Raw genomic sequence first — 16,217 nt, forward strand, 5'->3', positions numbered from 1 at the left:
TAACGCGAAAGAGCTGAGTTCAACTCCCGTCCATAGCGCAAACAGTTCTTTTATCGATCTTTTTCACAATATGCCTGAGTTAATCGGTCTCTCGGGTGGGTACCATGGTTTTTTTTGGGTTTTTTTTTTTTTGTTTTTTTTTGTTTACCCAGGGTAGGAAGAGCCACAGAGAAGTAAGATACAGAGTGCACACCTCGTTAGTTCATAGTTCTAACGAAAGTTGTTGCGCCCCTACCTATATGCCTAATAAGTGGAGCCACCACTGTATGAAAATAGCTAAAGGCCAGAACTTTGCATGAGAAGTTCCTGGGACTCACATCTGGTGAGTATGGGCTTGGCACACCCAGGGTCCTGAGCTGGATATCATCATTCTTCTCTTTCTTGGTGATTCCTTTCTACTTTTGTTTCTCTCTCTCTCTCTCTCTCTATAGCGCAAACAGTTCTTTTATCGATCTTTTTCACAATATGCCTGAGTTAATCGGTCTCTCGGGTGGGTACCATGGTTTTTTTTGGGTTTTTTTTTTTTTGTTTTTTTTTGTTTACCCAGGGTAGGAAGAGCCACAGAGAAGTAAGATACAGAGTGCACACCTCGTTAGTTCATAGTTCTAACGAAAGTTGTTGCGCCCCTACCTATATGCCTAATAAGTGGAGCCACCACTGTATGAAAATAGCTAAAGGCCAGAACTTTGCATGAGAAGTTCCTGGGACTCACATCTGGTGAGTATGGGCTTGGCACACCCAGGGTCCTGAGCTGGATATCATCATTCTTCTCTTTCTTGGTGATTCCTTTCTACTTTTGTTTCTCTCTCTCTCTCTCTCTCTCTCTCTCTCGCTCTCCCTCTCTCTCTCTCAGGGTAACTTGGGAATTTTTTTTTCGCTGGTGCAGTATAAGCCTCAGGCTTCCTTGCACCATATGGCTAATAATAATAATAATAATAATAATAAATTTTAGAACAGTTTTGCAATTGCAAACAATATATCGATTTACTGAATATTAGTATGAGATATTCACAATTAATTATTGTTCCAATACAAAAAAGAGACACTACGAAAGACAGCAGACAGCGGAATACAAACAAAAGTAAAGATACATACACTGACAGTGGCGGAGAATGAAAAGGACCTGGGGGTAATTGTACAACCAGATATGAAGTTCTCTAAGCAGTGCAGACGGGCTGCAAGAGTAGCTCATGGTGTTTTGTCAAAGATATACAGACATTTTTCTAGCAGAGATAAGGAGGTGATTATTCCCTTGTATAAGGCACTAGTCAGGCCTCACCTTGAGTACTGTATACAGATCTGGAGGCCTTATTTAAAAAAGGATGTAGAGTTGGTAGAACGAGTACAGAGAAGAGCAACAAGATTAGTGAATGGAACAAAGGGTTGCTCTTACGAAGAAAGGCTTAAGTTCAAACTACAGTGTCTGGAGCCTAGGCACCAGCGATATGATCTGATAGAGGTGTATAAAGCCTTGAATGGTTTGATCATGCTCAATGCTGATGGGATTCTTCCTCTTGCTCAGAATAATCACCTGAGAGGGCATAAATTCAAATTGAGGAAGACAGATGTAGGATAGATGTGCGGAAATTTGCCTTTAGACAGCGGGTAGTTGGTTGGTGGAACAGACGTCCATCCCCTGTTGTGGAAGTTAATGGCCTAAATAAATTTAATGCTGAGCAGGACATGTATTTCGAACGAACGGAGGGGGTGATGAAGTGGAAGTGGTTTTTTTTTTTTTTTTCCTATGGCTGATGCTGCATAAGCTTGCTTTCTTGCATCATATGCCTCTACTAATGCTAATGCTTTTACCAATTTCGAGACAAATACAACAGCAACTGCAGCAGCCTTCCTCCTGCCTTTTTCTTTTTTACACCGATCTATAATATTCTCACTAGTTACTTTTCTTAGCTTTCCATCATTGCAGGTACGGTACACGGGAAGTTGCAAAACACGTAACCAGAGGGAGTCCACAAGAATAATTTCTTGGCCCATTTTGTTTGAATTAGATTGTGGATTCTTGACTGGTAAGGAGATTAAGAAATATTGTTCAAGGTTTAAGCCTAAATGGTTATAAAATGAACTGATGAGACTCGTGAGAGAGACGAAAAATCCATGGGATGCATATAAATTATCAAGCGACTCAGAAGACTATGGCAGATATAAGCTAGACTATAATCAGGTCACAAAGGAGGTTAGACAGGCGAAGGAAGATTACGATAAATCTTTGGCAAAAGATGCTAAGAAAACCAGCAAGGACTTCTTTACTAACGTAAACTCTAAAAGGAAGGGAATGAATCTGATTCGGCCACTGGATATCGATGGTTCGACTGTTGATGATCCTGCTCAGACAAAAAACAAACTATATGAGTATTTTGCATCGACATTCACACATGAGGATTTATTAAGGTTTGAAAATGCCACAAGATTATTAAATTGTAGCAGGGTGCTTAATGATTTTGTAATAACTCAGAGCAAATTGGAGGAGAAATTGTTGAAGTTAAACATAAGAAAGGCACTTGGGGTGGATGGGATCTATCCAGTTATATTAAAGGACGCGGCAAAGCAACTAAGCAAACCCTTAGCCATAATTATGAGAGCATCCTTGGACTCAGGGGAGGTTCCAACGGACTAGAGATGTGCAAATGTATCCCCAGTTCACAAAGGCGGATCGAAGGGTGCCACGAGTAATTACAGACCAGTTAGTTTAACTTCTGTTCCGGGTAAAATTATGGGGTAACTGGTTAAAGCTGCATCGCAGGATCATTTAGACCAGACGCTTGGAAGACTATTGTACAAATTGGAACAGAACGGTATTACGGGTAAAATGGATATTGCTACAATGGATAAAAGGATGGTCGGGGGGGGGAGAAGACAGAGGGTGGTAATTAATGGGTGCTACTCTTTGTGGACTAATGTTATTAGTGGAGTCCCATAGGGTTAGTGTTGGGTCCACTGTTGTTTTGTATATTTATAAATGCTATTGATGAAGGTATATCAGGCTTAGTGTCGAAGTTTGCAGATGATACAAAGGTTGGCAGAGTTTTTAAGGACAGTAATGGCAGCGTGCTACTGCAACAGGATCTAGATAATTTGGGCAGATGGGCTAAGAAGTGGCAACTGAAGTTTAAAGTTGACAAATGCCAAGTACTGCATATGGGTAGAAGTAACTCCAGAGAAACGTAACAACTGTGTGGTACTACACGTAAGGTGGTAGAAAATGAAAAAGACCTGGGAGTAATTGTGCGGTCAGATATGAAGTTTTCTGATCAATGCAGACAGGCTGCCAGGGCAGGTCATGGGGTTTTGTCAATGTTATATAGGAATTTTGCTAGCAGAGAAAAGGAGGTGATTATCCCTCTGTCTAAGGCAATGGTCAGGCCACACCTTGAGAACTGCATACAGGTCTGGAGGCTTTATTTTAGGAAGGATGTACTTTTTACTTCAGCGTGTACAGAGAAGGGCAACAACATGGGTGAGGGGAATGACGGGATCCTCTTACCGAGAGAGGCTTAAATTCTGAAAATTGCAGTGGCTGGAGACTAGGCACCTGCGCGGTGATCTGATTGAGGTGTATAAGGCCTTGAATGGGTTGAGCACGCTGAAGTCTGATGGGATTCTTCCACTTGTTCGGATTACGAACTTAAGGGGGCATAAATTCAAATTAAGAAAAGACAGAGGTAGAATAGATGTGCGGAAATTTGCCTTTAGCCAGCGAATTTCCATCAAATTTCCATCTGTCGTTGTGGAAGTTGATAGGTTGAATAAATTTAAGGAGGAACTGGACAGGCATTTGGAGGGAATGGTGTTTTTTTTTTTTTTTTTTCGGCTGATACTGCATGAGGTCACACACTTACATTCTTGCATAATGTGCCACTACTACTACTACTACTACGCCAAGTATCAATGTCTAAAACGGCGCATATGCTATTAAAAGGTAAGTTGGATCGGCCTTGTCTTCCCTTAATAAAATATAAAATATATACATTTTCCTTAATGTATCTCCAGATACATTAAGGAAAAGGTAAGACGTTTCTAAGCAGTTCAAAACAGGTTACAAGGTAATAATGGGGACTGAATGGACATACTTTAAGATTTTGCTACAACTGCATCTTTTCTCCGATTGTAGTATATGGCGCAGGAGTTTCGGATATAGAGCCAATAAATTGGCTGTGATAAAGCGATTGTTACAGGCACAGAGCCATTCTAATGATGTCCCGGATTTGTAGAACCATATCTACTTTGGTCTTAAAGGTTCTGCTCGGGAAACTTCCTATACAATATGAGTTTCAATATCGATACTTCAAGTACCATCTAAAATATTCCAGTTGAATTTGATGACGTTCAGCTGGATTTAACTGTTACCGTGGCAACTGAGAAAAGGACACTTGGACTTACTTTTGTCGAGAAATGGCAAAGAGGCTGCTCGGCTTCAGACCTAGGAAGTGTCACAAGTGAATTCATTCCAGCAATTAGGGAAATATAGAAAAATTGACTTCTCTGGTTTTCTCCTGAATTGTGTGGTACTTTTCTTTTAACAGATCATGGGAGCATCAAGAGTAAGACTTTCAAATTTGACCTTTCTCTAACTAGGCTATGCCTTTGTGGTTAGAAGGAAAGTGCTGATCACATATTTTTTAATTGTAATTTTTATCGTAACTATCGACTGGAACTATAAAAGTAATACAAATGTTTTAGCACCATATAATAACTCAATTTTTGTTCAATCTCAATTGATTTTTAATGCATTGCATTGAATGTATTTGCGATGTGTGCATTGAAGATAAGAGAACTCACGTCTTTGATCGTTGGTAAAAAAAAAATCAAGATTTTTTTTTCTATAGTGAGATATTTATATAGTAGTAGTAGTAGCAGTAGCAGTAGTAGTAGTAGTAGTAGTAGTAGTAGTAGCAGTAGCAGTAGTAGTAGTAGTAGTGCAGTGGCATTTGATGCAAGAAAGCAAGTGTATGAGCTCATGCAGCATCAGCCAAAAAAAAAAAAAAAAAAAAATCACACCATTCCCTCCAAATGCCTGTTCAATTCCTCCTTAAATTTATTCAAACTATCAACTTCCACAACAACAGATGGAAGTTTGTTCCAGCAATTAACCACCCGCTGGCAACAGGCAATTTTCCGCACATCTATTCTACATCTGCCTTTTCTTAATTTGAATTTATGCCCCCTTAGGTTCGTAATCTCAACAAGTGGAAGGATACCATCAGAATTCAGCGTGCTCAACCCATTCAAGGCCTTATACACCTCAATCAGATTACCGCGCAGCTGCCTAGTCTCCAGCCACTGCAATTTGCAGAACTTAAGCCTCTCTTGTAAGAGGATCCCTTCATTCCCCTCACCAATAGTGAATGCAATACTTATATTGTGACATTACGACAGGACATTGCGGTACTTGAGGTTGTCACTGACATTCTCTCAGATATGCCACGCAAACTGTACTTGCTACCTAGGTGTCTAAACGCTGACGGAACTGATATTCGGGTGACGCTCAAGTCAAGTGGAACTAATTTCAGCGAAATCCGAGCTGTCTGTGACAGCCAATTCGTCTGCTTGCACCTTCACGATGGTGGGATTGTTAGTAATCCTGGGTATAATGCCCAGACACGATAGGAGGGAGTATATGATGAGAGCCCTGTCGATCAACACGACCCTGAAAAGATTGTGCAAGGCTCAAGGGGTAGAATTTTTTTCAGCCTGGTCTGTAAATGTTAACAGGAGAGACTGCTTCTACAGGGAGGGGCTACACTTAAATAGAAGATGTGCAAGAATGTTTGCTGATGCTATCGAGGCAGTGTTAGGTGGGTCGGAAAACTGCTAGATTGGTGGAGGGATACAAGGACTAATAGATTAACGGTAGCCACTGGCAGAGGTTAAAGTGATTCTTGCACTGCTTCTATTGGAACGAGACGCAACCAGGAAAATAAGACGCAGGATATTTCAGAGACGGCTGGGAATCATTGGGGTACAAGTAAACACAAGGGTTGTGTTAGGGTAGCTAAGAATAGAAATAGGTGCCTCTATACTTCCGTGTACACCAATGCTAGGAGTTTAGTAAATAAATTTGATGAATTTGAGGTATTCGTCAAAACATCAAGGGCAAATATTATGGGGATTTCAGAGACGTGGTGTCACACAGATATAAGGAATGCAGAACTTGAATTTGGGGAGTACAATGTCTACAGAAGAGATAGACAGGATAGCAAGGGAGGAGGGGTTATGCTATTAGTTAAGAAATACATAAAATCCAAGGAAGTGAAGCCAGTCGACATTGCCGGAGAGTGCAGTGTCGAATCAGTTTGTTGTGACATAAGCATTGGCAGTTCGAAATCGAGAGTAGCAGTGTGCAATAGGCCTAATGACTCTGTTGAGTATAATAAGAAATTGTGCAGGGAAATAGAGTGTCCCAGTAAATCAGAGAGTCTTATAATGGGGGATTTTAATTTCAAAGATATTGACTGGAATTTGGGGACTGGTCACTTACACACGAGCAAGGCTTTTGTGGATTTATTGGATGATTGTTTTCTACATCAGCATGTTCGGAAGGCAAATAGAGGGAGTAATACTCTTGATTTAATTATCAGTAGTGATTATTCATGCATAAAGAATCTGCAGGTGAATGAACCACTTGGTGACAGTGATCACAGTGTGCTGAAGTGGGATTTACTCAAAGAGGTAACTACCATTACGGATAAAGGGAAGGGTATTGCTTTCGTAAAGGCGACTACGAAGGACTGAGACAGTATTTAAATTCTATACAGTGGGATCAACTGATGATGTTACCAACAGCAAATTCAAAATGGGATGCATTCAAAGAACTTATCTTGGAAGCTACTAGGCTTTATATACCAACTGAGAAATATTGTTCAAAGTTTAGGCCTAAGTGGATGTCAGATGAACTAATGAGACATATGGCAGAGAAGAAAAATGCATGGGATACATACAAATTAACACATGACACAGAAGCCTATGATAGATACAAGTTGATCTGTAACCAGGTTACAAAGGAGGTTAGTAGTAGTAGTAGTAGTAGTAGTAGTGGCACATGATGCAAGAAAGCAAGTGTAGGAGCTTATGCAGCATCAGCCAAAAAAAAAAAAAAAAATCATCACACCATTCCCTCCAAATGCCAAAATCTTTGGCAAGGGATGCAAAGAAAAACAGCAAAGAGTTCTTTAATAATGTAAACTCTAGAAGGAAGCGGATGAATCAGATTGGTCCACTTGATATCGATCGGTCAACTGTTGATGATCCTGCTCAGGTAGCTAACAAACTAAATGAATATTTTGCATCAACATTCACACATGAGGAGTTATTCAGCGAGGGGAATGCCAGAAGTGTATTCAACTCTGGCAGTAAGCTAGAGAATCTTCTAATAACTGAGAGTAAAGTGGAGGAGAAATTGTTGAAGATAAATACAAGAAAGGCACCTGGGGTGGATGGGATCTATCCAGTTATATTAAAGGAGGCAGCAAAGGAAGTAAGCAAACCCTTAGCCATAATTATGAGAGCTTCCTTGGACTCAGGGGAAGCACCCATGGACTGGAGATGTGCAAATGTGACCCCAATTCATAAAGGAGGATCAAAGGGTGACAAAAGTAATTATAGACCTCTAAGTTTAACATCTGTTCCCGGAATATTAATGGAGGCACTGGTTAAAGAAGCACTGCAGGATCATCTAGACAAGACTTCAGTTACAGCTCAAACACAGCATGGTTTTGTTAAGGGGAAGTCTTGCCTGACCAATTTGATTGGATACTATGATGCAGTAACAAAAGAACTGGATGCAGGGAATAGCTTTGATATTATATACTTGGATCTTAGAAAGGCTTTTGATACTGTTGCACATGGAAGACTGCTGCACAAATTGGAGCAGTGTGGCATTGGAGGCAAATTTCTGTTATGGATAAAGGGGTGGTTGAGGAGGAGTAGACAGAGAGTGGTAATAAATGGACACTGTTCATCGTGGACTAATGTTATTAGTGGAGTTCCACAGGGTTCAGTATGAGGTCCATTATTGTTTTCTTTATTTATAAATGATATTGATGATGGTATATCAAGCTTAATGTCCAAGTTTGCAGACGATAAGAAGGTTGGCAGGGTTGTCAAGGACACTACTCACACTATGCTACTGCAACAGGATCTGGAAAGGTTGAGCAGATGGGCTGAGAGGTGGCAATTGAGTTTAACATTGACAAATGTAAAGTACTACATATGGGAAACAGCAACCCCAGAGCAATGTATGAGTGGTAGAGAATGAATGGGACCTGGGGGTGGTTGTGCGGACAGATATGAAGTTTTCTAACAGTGCAGACGGGTTGCAAGGGTAGCTCATGGTGTATTGTCTAAGATATATAGGAATTTTTCTATCACTTATAATAAATAAATTAAAATAAATAACTAAATAATAATAATTCATAAATAAAAAATAAAAAATAAAAAATAAATAAAAAGGAAATTAAACCTATCATGCTATGCGCTTCCATTACCCGAAAGTACTATCCAGATGACCTTTGAATTTCCCCAAACTCTCGGCCTCTACCACCCACGAAGGCAACTTATTCCAGTAATTTATAACTCGCTGGCTAAAATAAAACTTCCTGCAGTCTAATCTAAACATTTCCCCCCGTAACTTGAATTTATGTCCCCTAGTTCTAGCATCATTTATAATCTTGAAAATTTTGTCCTCATTCATTTTACTGATGCCTCACAGGGCCTTAAACACCTCAATCAAATCTCCTCTAAGGTGTCTAGTTTCCAAACTCTGCAACCCACATATTCGAAGTCTTTCTTCATAAGAACGCCCTTTTGCCGATCTCACCAGGCGAGTTACCCTACTTTGCACCCTTTAAAGAAGCTCGGTGTCTTTCTTTAGGTGTGGTCTCCATACTTGAACACAGTATTCCAAGTGTGGTCTAACATAAGCCTTATATAATGGGATTATCACGTCCCTATCTCTACTTGCAAAAGTTCGATAGATCATCGATAGGACACCATGGGCCTTCCTTGCAACCTGTTTACAATGCTCAGAGAATTTCATGTCTGACCGTATCATAACACCCAAGTCCCTTTCCTCCAGTACTGGGTTTAGTTGAACTCCACCAAGTGAATAAGTTTTTTTTGAGATTACTGTTTCCCAGGTGTAATACCTTACACTTTGTTGGATTAAAGCACAGCTGCTATTTTTCTGACCATTCTTGAAGTCTATCTGGGTCTCTCTGAAGAAGCTCAGCTTGACAGTGATCATTAACTACTCTACCAATTTTAACATCATCTACAAATTTAGAACATCACGCCCTCTATCCCTTCGTCGATGTCGTTTATGAAAATTAAAAACAACAGTGGTCCTGATACTGATCCTTGGGGAACCCCATTTCTTACATCAACCCAATCTGAGGAATAGCCATTTATCACAACCCTCTGCCTCCTGCCCTGAAGCCATCCTTCTATCCATCTAAGGATTTTCCCAGTGATTCCAATCTGTTTCAGCTTATACAGCAACTGCTCATGTGGGACTGAGTCAAAAGCTTTGCTGAAATCTAAATAAACAATGTCGAAATTATTCCCTAAATCCAGCTCGTGAGTGACCCTTTCGAAATAGCGAACCAGATTTGTTAAACATGATTTTCCCTTTACAAAACCATGCTGAGTATCCTTGAGAATTTCAATTCGATCCAAAAGATCCTGAATGCCACACTTGATCATTGCCTCCCTGATTTTCCGTACTACTGAAGTCAGACTGACAGGTCGGTAGTTTCCAACTTCACTTTTAGAACCACCCTTATGTATGGGAGATACATTTGCACTTTTCCAATCCAAGGGAACCTCCCCAGAGTCTAGTGATGCTCGCATAATTAGCCTCAATGGTTCAATGCACTCGCTTGCCACCTCTCTTAAGATTATAGGGTATATTCCATCAACTCCAGGAGCCTTACTGGTCTGTAGGCTCGAAAGTTTTTTCATTAAATAATCTTGCGATATTTCAATATCATTAATTACATATTTTTTAACTTCGCTCCCACAATTTCCCATTTCCACAAAAGGCTTTTCATTTGTAAATATCGATGCAAAATAACTGTTGAGTTCATCTGCAACGGCAGCTGGTGTATTTATTACTGTCCTCTTTCCCTTACGTAAAGGTCCGATCTGGTTTGTCCTGCTCTTCTTGGCATTTATATATGTGAAGAATTCTTTATCCCCCCTCTTTGCTCTGTTTGCTACTGATTTCTCATAAACTGCCTTTGCCTGTCGAACTTTTTCTGTGGCTCTATTACACATCACCTTGTAGCTGTTATAGGCTTCAATACTTTTTATTGCTCTGTAACCTTTCTATGCCACCTTTTTCTGCTCAAGTAATGCGGCAACTTCACTATTCATCCAACTTGGAACCTTTCTCGTGGAGTATTTTTTTAATAGTATATACGCATTCAACATTCAAGGCATCTGTGATTAATGTTTTAAAGGCGTACCACAGTTCAATTGTTTTCATTCTCTGCGCGATATCTACCCAGTTAATAGAGGCCATGTGGTACCTTAAGGCATCGTAATTTCCTTTTCGGAAATTAAAACCCATTCCTTTGCCTTTTACTTCTGCTACCTCTCTCGTCATCATCCACCGTAGAACTCCGTGATCACTTCCTGCTACTGGTTCCTCTGCTCTCAGCCCTGTAATGTCATCTGATTCATGTGTGATGATGAGGTCTAGGATATTCTTTTCTCTAGTACTTTCCCTGACATGTTGATACAAATAACAGTCATCTAGGTTATTTTAAAATTTTGTTCCCCATGTCAAGTTTCCTTCCCATTTACTCCAATCAGCTAGAGGCAAATTGAAATCACCCATAATAAGGTATTGACGCTTACTTGCCCATTCCATTTGAATGTAGAGGCTTTTGTCATAATCTTCACAATCACCTGGTCTGTAGATTACTCGTACTCGCATTATACCTTTGTTTCCAACTATCTCACACCATACAGACTCTATACTAGCATGTGAAATGTCTGAATCCGGGAAAACTATCGTTGCATTTAAAAAACTTGGTTTTCTCTTTCGCTCTCGGCGTTACTTTTCTTCCAAACAGCTGTTCACTCGGTACAAATCGCAAATCCTCCCTCCATTGAATATTGTTTCCACACACCTTAGGGGGGTGGGGGTGCTTGACAGCCATGCTTGAAGAGGCTAGTGGGAGTCAGACGTGTTCAAAGCCGCTAAGTGGATTTTCTTATTTATTGATTTGAAATTATTGTTTTTCTAAAACTTTTGATTTAAATTTAGTAGTATAGCATTATTTTGTGATTTTCTGATTAATCTGGTGTATTTATTCTTTACTCGGGTATCAAATCCGCGTGTTACAAGTTGCAGCTCCAGTGAACGAGAAGTTTTTTAACCATGTTTAGTCGCTTTATTGACTAATTGATACATCAAATTATTTTCTATAAGTAGCTTAAAGATCTAGTCAGGATCCTTAGTTTGTTGTGAATTGAGACAGCGAGATTTGGAAGTTAATTAATACTTAAATGTCCGTAGATTTACCGTTCGTAACTTGCAGCCATTTTTATACAACAAAACGTTATAACTAGATAGTATAGTACAGTATATTATATAATATTTTCAATTAATCAGTAAAATATATTAATTTTGTCAAACTTCATTGTCAATTAAATTGTACTTTTAACTAAATACATATAACGACTTCGATTACAAACCTAACATAATTATTTAATACATAACTTGATACGGAAGTTATATAAACGAAACTCTAAGATAATACTTGATACTGAAAAAATATAACGTTATAACTGTGTTGGGATACAAGCTTCGGATTATAATTTTGTACCGAAATTGAAATTTTATGGAAATTAAATCGAAATTATGATTCAGACTAGAGTAGCAAACCAAAAGACTCAAGCTAATGGGAGTGCTGTGCCTCAGGGGAGCACTGAGGGGGGAAGTTGCCCTCTGAATCACAGCCTTTTAAAATGCACTACTTGCATGATGTTTGTGGACAAACGGAAACTGGACATGATATGGCCATGGGGGATGTCTTTGTTTGTGTGCGATGCAAGGAGTGTAACGAAATCAGGCGACAACTCAGCGTTTTTATGGGCCTATATGAGAGCTTGAAGGACAGGGCGGATGCCCTCGAAGGATCTAAATTGAGGGGGCCCATCAAGCTCTCTGCTGCCGACATCAACGCCAGAGCTTGTACTTGTTCACCACGCAACACAGCGCCAACCCTCAAGGCAGAATGCGCTGGTCCCACAGGAACTAGTGGTTGTTGGTGACTGTATTGTTAGGGAAACGGGGAACATGCTTTCTAAAAAGGATAGGTGGAATAGGACCAGGGTATGTCTACCAGGGGAAAAGGTTGATGACGTGGTAGAGCGGATATCATCTTTTAAGGGCACAAAAGGTGATATAGTTGTACACTAATAATATTAAGATTAAGACACCGGCAGAATTACTTAACATATACAGGTCACTTTTGAAAAAAGCCGTGAATTAGGGTTGAATTTTAAAGTGTCTGCAATTCTGCCCAGACAAAATAAGAGGGAGTGTATGATGAGTATATGCTTTGTCCATCAATTCGCCCGGGGAATATTGTACAAGGTTCAAGAGGTAGAATTTTTTTTCAGCCTGGTCTGTGCTTGTTAACACGAGAGACTGCTTCTACAGGGATGGGATACACTTAAATAAAAAGGGTGCAAGAATATTTGCTGATGCTATCGAGGCAGTGTTAGGTGGGTCGGAAAACTGCTAGATTGGGTGGGGGGGGATGCAAGGACTAAATGATTAACAGTAGCCATTGGCAGAGGTGAAAGAGATTCTTGCACTGCTCCTATTGGAATGAGCAGAAGCCTGGAAAACAAATTGCATGATATTTCAGAGCCTGCTGGAAGTCATTGGGGTACAAGTAAACAGATGGGTTAAGGGTAGCTAAAAATAGGAACAGGTGCATGTATACTTGCGTTTACACCAATGCTAGGAGTTTGGTAAATAAACATGATGAATTTGAGGTATTGCTTAAAGCATGAATGGTGGATGTTATTGCAATATCAGAGACGTGGTGTCACACAGATATAAGGAATGCAGAACTGGAATTTGGGGAGTACATTGTGTACAGAAAGGATAAACAGGATAGGAAGGGAGGATGGGTTATGCTATTAGTTAAGAAACACAAAATCCAAGGAAGTGAAGCCAGTCGACATCGCTGGACAGTGCAGTGTCGCGTCAGTCAGTTTGCTGTGACATAAGCATTGGGAGATCAAAATTGAGAGTAGGAGTGTGCTCTAGGGAGGCAAACAGAGGGTTTTTCGGTTTTTTTTTTTTTAGGAGCATTAGCAACTAAGGCCATATTGCTCCGGGATATGCGGTGGTTATTCCCTGACCTTTCCGCATCCTTCGTATTTGGTGGTGACGGTCTCAAACTCCGGTCTAACCAGAAGCGTGTGCTAGGCACTGCTGCTCTTTCCCACCTGGCTTTGGAAGCGCCACAACTAGAGGGATTAATACTCTTGATTTGATTATTAGTAGTGATTCTTCATCCATTAAGAATCTGTAGATAAAAGAACCACTAGGTGGCAGTGATTACGGTGTGCTGAAGTGGGATTTACTCAAAGAGGTAACTACTATTAGGGGTAAACTGAAGGGTTTTTGTTTTCGTAAAGGCGACTACGATGGTCCGATACAGTATTTAAATTCTATACAGTGGGACTAACTTGTGATGTTACCAACAGCAAATTCGAAATGGGAAGCATTAAAAAATTATCTTAGAAGCTACTAGGCTTTGCATACCAACTAAGAAATATTGTTGAAGGTTTAAGCCTAAGTGGATATCAGATGAACTAATGAGACATATGGCAGAGAAGAAATAGGCATGGGATACATATAAATTAACACGTGACACAGAAGCCTATGATTTGTAGATACAAGTTGATCAGTAATCAAGTTACAAAGGAGATTCGGCAGGTAAAGGCAGATTACGAGAAATCTTTGGCAAGTGATGCAAAGAAAAACAACAAAGAGTTCTTTACTTCTGTAAATTCTAGAAGGAAGGGGATGATTCGGATTGGTCCACTTGATATTTGACACTCCGATTTCTCGGCAAAATGGTATATCTGGTTGGTTGGTTGGTGTCGTGTCCATTTGAAGTCAAATTGAACCATGCGCTGATATCACTGCTTTAGCTAAGTCCACGATCTTTTCGTTATAAAGTTCTCCCTGAAAAGGGGATTCGTCCATGCTTTGCAAAGTCGCCTTAATTGCAGGACAGCTGAAGATGTGTTCCGGAGTAAGCTGTTCTTTCGGACAGTTTCTGCAAAGTTTATAAGTTCTGGTACCATCCGCACTAATTTTCATACCTGCCATGTGTCGAGTTCTCAGTCTGGCAATGGTCTTAGTGATGTTCCTATTTGCATTAATCTCGCAGATTTGGTGATCAGTTTCTATATGTTTCTGTCTGAGTCTGTGTCTGGCGATGGCGTTAGCATCATCTAGAGTTATGGTTTTTGAGGTGTTGTGATTTAAGTTTCTTGCCTCTTTTGCCAGTTTATCGGCCGCCTCATTTCCTTCTATACCCACATGCGCAGGCATCCACTGTAGTGTGCAGCTCTTTCCCAATTGATGAACTGTCTCCAAATGTCGGTGAATGTCCTGTGCGTCCATGTTTTATTGCCAGCAGGGCCGCTCTTGAGTCGCAGAAGATTACAAGCCCTCTGGCTCTGTCTATGTCTCTTAAATGGTATATCTCTTTTGGGGATTACCCTGACTTCTAATCTCTCTTGGCACAAGCACATTAAAAATATTGCCTCCTCTGCATCTAAAAAACTTGGTTTTCTCTTTTGCTCTCGGCGTTACTTTTCTTCCAAACAGCTGCTCACTCTGTATAAATCGCAAATTCGCCTTGCCAGGCAATATTGTTCGCACATCTTGGGTGATGCCCCCCAAAAGCTCTCTCAGGCTTCTTGGTTCCATTCAGAAGAAGGCAGTTAGATTAATTAATGATTCATCTTTAACAGAGTCTCTGCACTCGCTGTCTCATAGATGTACTCTTTCTGCTGCATTTCTCTTCTACCGATACTTCCATGGGGAATGTTTTTCTGAATCGGCTTCTATAATTCCTGCTATCTCTTTCAGAACAGTCCGAACACGTGCCGCCACCAGGCAACATCCATTTAGTGTTCAACTTCAAACCCACAGAACCAACTTTTCATCTTCCTCGTTTATTCATTCAACTGCCGTTTTCTGGAACCACCTGCCTTCATGTATTTCCTGAAAATTACAGTTTACAGACGTTCAAGTCCAAAGTCAACAAATATCTTCTTTCGTCTTCTCAACCTCCAACCCAAACATGGTACTAAGTTCTATAGGTGCTAATACCTCTCGTGTTTGGAGTTTACATAAAAAAAAAAGGGACACTTAAATCTTGGACAAGTTTTGCTCACGGGACTTGCACCTGAATTGGACTTATTACTATTATTGTTGTTGCTCTTAAGTACACAGGGTGGTTGTAATGTCTGATGTTACTATCGGTCGATGAAAGCTCTGACTATCCTACGGGTGTTCAGCATTGCGACTTTCTGGAGTTCCTTGTAGGTGTTCTCTGGGAGACCTATTGCTGCTAGGCTACTATGTACCGGTTTTGGTACCATACCGGTTGTTGATACGATGATTGGGATGGTTGATACTTCTTGCATATGCCATATCTCCTTGATCTGATGTCTCAGGTTCGTGTACTTCCTAATCTTTTCTTAATGGGTTTTCTGGATATTGCTAGTGTTCGGCACCGTTATTTCAATCAGATAGGTAGCCTTTTCCATTTTGTCCACAAAGGTTATATCCGGTCTATTGTGCGGAATGCTCTTATCCGTTATTATGGCGCTGTCCCAGTGCAGCTTGTGGGGTCGGTTCTCTAGTACTGCCTGAGGTTCTTCCTTGTAGTATGGTAAAATATCTTTGGTCAACTGTTATTTCCTCCGTAGCTTCTGATGTATTATCCTGGCTACATGGTCGTGTTTATGAGTGTAGTCACTTTGGGTGATCACCTTGCAAGCCTCGGTGATGTGTTAGATCGTTTCTCAGTCCAGGTGGCATCGTCAACATGTGTCAGCTGACATTTCGGGCTCCTTTGCGATATATATATTTTCTATAGTTTCTGGTGTTGATTACCTGGTCTTGGATAGCCAGCATGAATCTTTCCGTCTCGGGG

Source organism: Mastigoproctus giganteus, chromosome 2 (genome assembly GCF_048544385.1).
Source record: "Mastigoproctus giganteus isolate SK-2022 chromosome 2, ASM4854438v1, whole genome shotgun sequence".
NCBI lineage: Eukaryota > Metazoa > Arthropoda > Arachnida > Uropygi > Thelyphonidae > Mastigoproctus > Mastigoproctus giganteus.